This window comes from Palaemon carinicauda, chromosome 28 (genome assembly GCF_036898095.1).
Source record: "Palaemon carinicauda isolate YSFRI2023 chromosome 28, ASM3689809v2, whole genome shotgun sequence".
Taxonomy (NCBI): Eukaryota; Metazoa; Arthropoda; class Malacostraca; order Decapoda; family Palaemonidae; genus Palaemon; species Palaemon carinicauda.
The window spans coordinates 46,999,770-47,004,769 of NC_090752.1; the positions used below are offsets into that span (position 1 = coordinate 46,999,770).

At 33.9% G+C, this 5,000-nt stretch overlaps 1 pseudogene; it reads left to right on the forward strand.

The window, feature by feature from the left end:
* Positions 1-5,000, forward strand: part of LOC137621800 (uncharacterized) — a 111,758-nt pseudogene that overhangs the window by 8,447 nt on the left and 98,311 nt on the right.

A 5,000-nucleotide genomic window follows, 5' to 3' on the forward strand; every position in this document is an offset into this window, starting at 1 on the left:
GGGGCCCCTGGGCTTATAGCGTCCTGCTTTTCCAACTAGGGTTGTAGCTTAGCAAGTAATAATAATAATAATAATAATAATAATAATAATAATAATTGTTGAAAAAAAAATGCTTCATTGTTATTTTTATAGCCACCCCTTTAAATGTGTAATAGAAAACGGTATATTCCCTTTTTCAAATCAAGTAGTCTTAGCTGAAGTCTTATAGAAAACGGAGGAATAGGGTTTTAGTGAAGTCAGATAGTTTCCCCTTAAACAGAAAATGTTATCAACACTGCCAGCGTTAATACCATTTTCTTTTATATGCCTTTAAATTCACAGAAAACTATTAATGGTAGACTATTATACTGGAAAACCTCTTCTGTTTCATTTCTTCTGCTAAAAGAGTTCATGGTGTTTATACCAGAACGAGTATGCAATTCAGTTAAATAATTTATTTAATAGAATATCCCTTTATTACAATGAATTATGTTTCTGACAGATGACAGCACCGAGCACTTGAAGCCCCGCCAATTGACCGTGAACGAGCGCCTCTCCAATGTCGCCATCGAATGGCAGCGTCCTTCCTGCGGTGGAGACATCTCCTCCTACATCCTTGTTTCTCTTGGGAGGAACCACTTCCTACGATACTGAAATGAAGGTGCGTGTTCTCACCTTAGAGCTAAGGGGGGTTAAACATTGTGGGTCACTTTTAATACTTTTATCCCTAATCTTCTCTAGTTTTCTTTTAGATTACAGAAGATAGAGGCAATGTATGGGAAACTATGATGAAGGGTATTGTAGATTATTAGTTAGGTAGTGTTTTATTCCCTTTCTCATAGAGTTAGATATCAATGCATTATATCGAGTTTACTTATAGATCATAGAGTATAGATACAATGCATTGGAAAATATGATGTAGGATATTGTAGCTTATTAGTTAACTGTTAGATAATGTTTTATACACTTTCTCATGAGTTAGAAATATATTATTGGAAATGAATGCAAGAATTAAGGAAATTTTTATACAGTATGTTTTATTTTAGAGTGCAGTGTTTGATATTCATTATTCTTAATTTTTAAATGAATCTAAATCTGTATGAAAGGGTTTTCTATTTGTAGATTATACGGAGTTAGAGGGTTATTAGAATTACATTTTAGGTTTTTGTAAACTGTAATGCTTGATCTGGGAAGTCGGTGATCTAAAGAGATAATTATAATAAGATAAATCAGCAACTTCAAGAACACAATTAATTATAGTAAAGTTAGACCTCACTGAAATAGATTTTGGGGGAAGTCATGTGTGACAAATAGTATCTGTTATATTATGTTTCTCTTCAAGAAATGGATAAATTATCAATCTGCAATATGCAGTACATACCGTTCTCTCTTTCTCTCTCCTCTCTCTCTCTCTCTCTCTCTCTCTCTCTCTCTCTCTCAAATAATTTTTTGCTGTTTATTATGATAAATCTCTCTCTCTCTCAAATAATTTTTTGCTGTTTATTATGATAAATCTCTCTCTCTCAAATAATTTTTTTGCTGTTTATTATGATAAAATCTCTCTCTCTCTCTCTCTCTCTCTCTCTCTCTCTCTCTCTCTCTCAAATAACTTTTTGCTGATTATTATGATAAATCTCTCTCTCTCTCTCTCAAATAATTTTTTACTGTTTATTATGATAAATCTCTCTCTCTCTCTCTCTCTCTCTCTCTCTCTCTCTCTCTGTCAGGCTAGAACACTATTGACATTACTCCATCCTTTTCCTTCCTAACAGTGCGACCAGGCCAGCTGCTCCTTCGTGCTGAACCCCGAACAGTGCAACTACTGCATCCACCCCAACACCGACTACACCTTCAGCGTCGCCGCCGTCTTGGCCGATTCTCAACTCGGACCTGCCATCACCGTCAGCAAGAAAATCGGTGAGTGTTGTTTTCTTCATTTTCTTTGTTTTGAAATGGCACATCTCGTGTTATTTCCTCTTTTCCTTTTTGGATGTTGGCTACCTCCCAAAATTGGGGTAGGGGCCATGGTAGATAGACGAATAGATAGGTAAACTTGTAAGACGGGAAATGATGTTTTTAAGAAGTAATATTGTGAAATAGGGTCGTTTCATTTTTGTTCCTGTGACATGATAGATTCATTTGCATAATCAAGAAATTGCTCTATCTTTTTTGAAGTTGAACTTCTATTATTGGTGTTTTTTTTTCTTTTGTAAGTAAGATGAAACTTGCGAAATCAAATTTTTTATATGGGTGTGTAAAAGATTGGGCTTGTAAGATTTCTAATTCTTATTTCTGTTTTTTCTGTGGCATTTAAGAAAACTTTCGTATGCTGCAAAAGATGTCATCGTCAATTTTTCCTTGTTTCAAAAAAATTTGAATTTTTCTCTTGGAATATTTTCCTTACGTTTTCCTTTTTATTGATTATACTCTTAAAGTCATTCAATAAAAAGAAATAAGTGTCTATTGATGTATTGATTTGAAAAATAAAATAAAAAAAAATAGTTTTATCGAAGGACTGATCATCTTTTATAATGAAATTTGAGAGATTTAAAACATTTTATTTTTTCGTTATGTGCAGGACGTTGCCCTCAGAATCGTCTGGGTATGTGGTCACATGTGCGTGTGTTTTTGTGTGAGTTTTACGGAAAAATTGGAATACTTTTTAACATCTGATTTACTAGTCTTCTTGACTGAAAATTGTGTTTTGACTTCAACGCACTCAAAAGTAGTGATCTCAAAATAGTTGTGTTCCTATTCTTCGTCGTCTTCAGTCATATTTAATTTTCATAGCAAAATAACTCTCTCTCTCTCTCTCTCTCTCTCTCTCTCTCTCTCTCTCTCTATATATATATATATATATATATGTGTATATATTATATATGATATATATATGGATATATATATATATATATATACAGAGAGAGAGAGAGAGAGAGAGAGAGAGAGAGAGAGAGCATACTTTGATAAAGCATTGCACTCATAAACCCGAAGGATAACATTCTACGTACCTTCTGTCCTGTTTTCTGTCAGAGAGAAATTAAATCGTTGTCATATAATGCAATCTAGATACGAAAAAAAGGAACTCCTGAAACGAAAGAACTGTAGCTTTCTTTTGTGTTCCCTGTCTAATTTCTTTTTTAGAAAGAGAAATCAACCGAAACTTGAGGATTCGTATTTTGTTCAGGAAGGACTTTTACTAAAATGTCGGGCATACAGGAATAACCAGCCCCGGCACAGGAAGACGAAGATGAGTTGCCACACACTGACCGACTTATCAATTAACCTTAGACTGGAAACTTGAATTATTATTACTTACCCTAGATCGAATTTCGAATGGAAAATTCACGTTTGGAGTATTGATGGTGTCTGGCCAATATTAGGCGTCTGACACTGTATATTGAAGTACTTCAGACTGTTTACGATGGTTTATTTTGCACGTAACTGGCGTCCTTTATTTATCCTTTTGCCATGAGTTGATCTTATTTTCAAGTTCCGAATGGTCCTGCAACTAGTGCAATAGCCTTTTATACAATTTGTTTCTAATGAATATAATTTCTTTCATAATGTTAGCATAAGTTTTTTAGTGTTCTGCTGCTTACATTAACCCATATATAAATTCTGTAAATGGTATTTTTCACTCAAATATATCTTAAAACGAAGATCCATTTTAACCAAACTGAGAAAACCTCCCGAAAATCTTGACCGTCTTCAGAATTTAAAATTTATCCCAGCATTGCATCAACAGTAACAACCATTTTAGAAGCTTCCCCTGACATAAGTGGCCTTTGAAGTATATTAGCAAGAGAAAATTCCAGCGAAGCAAAAAGACAGTAACCGAATCCATGAAGGGGATGGAATTACTCCACCTCAGAGATCTTGTTTCAAGTTGGTCGGTGTGAGGTGGCCCCTGGTGTGGCAAAGGGTTTTCTCTTCTTCTTACTGGATTTGCCCAAGAAATTTCGCCTCATTGAAAGACGATGAGGCGGTTTGCGGGAGAGCTGATTTGTGTATGAAATGACCCACCTTTGGCGTAATGTGGTTTTCTTTACGAAGCTTTTATGAGTCGTATCGAGAAGGTCTCTCACGATTATAGGTCAGTCTTATTACGGCCTGATTTATTTTCGATTTTTTTTTTATGATCACTGCAGTTTCACTTGTTTCTTCCTAAGGGAAATTATTTAGTTGCTGTATAGATATCTTTCATGAGTTTAGATATGGGTAATATTTTGTCTACTAAATAATTTTACATTATAAAAAGCAAAGATAAAATATGGAGAACATGTCATTTCCATTTCATGTTGTTTGATCGGTGTAAAAGAAGACTTTTATTAATTTGGCGTATGGTTATGAAATTAATCATTGTTCTTTTTTATATCAATTCAGTCCGAAGGAAAACTAAGAGCAACATGATTTGAATGGCCCTTTGACCAATACATTTTTTTTCTGCTGAAATTGTTGGTATTTAATGGTAGTATTGATCCGCTGCGAAAGGAAGAGAAAGAAGAGATAGTACTAACAATAATGTTATTGGTACTACTGTTGCTCTTCCCTTCGTACGTGGTATCAGGTATTTCGTTCTTTAGATTTTACTTCTTTGTTTTTTATTTTTTTTTTTGCCTGAAAATAAAATCTCACGAATTTATTGACATCCACAATTCAAAACATTTTAATTTCAACGAAATTAAGATATACAGAAGACTCAATTATAAAAAAAAAAAAAAAAAAAAAAAAAAAAAACTGGTTGATCGAATATTAAACAAAGATGCATCTAAGTTCCCAGCAAGTATATTTAGGGTGCTCTTGTTAACCTATCTGTATTCTTCGCAAACCAAGTAGATGAGCTCAGTAGAGACATATTATATTACTTCAATGACTGACGCGTTTCTAATGCCAGATATCATGATCAATCAATCAGTCGATAACACTTCCTTACAATTATACTTTACTGAAATGAGACATTCTGGGATCATACTAATCAGTCTTGTTTTTCTCTTTTGACTGCCTGAATATACCTCATACCT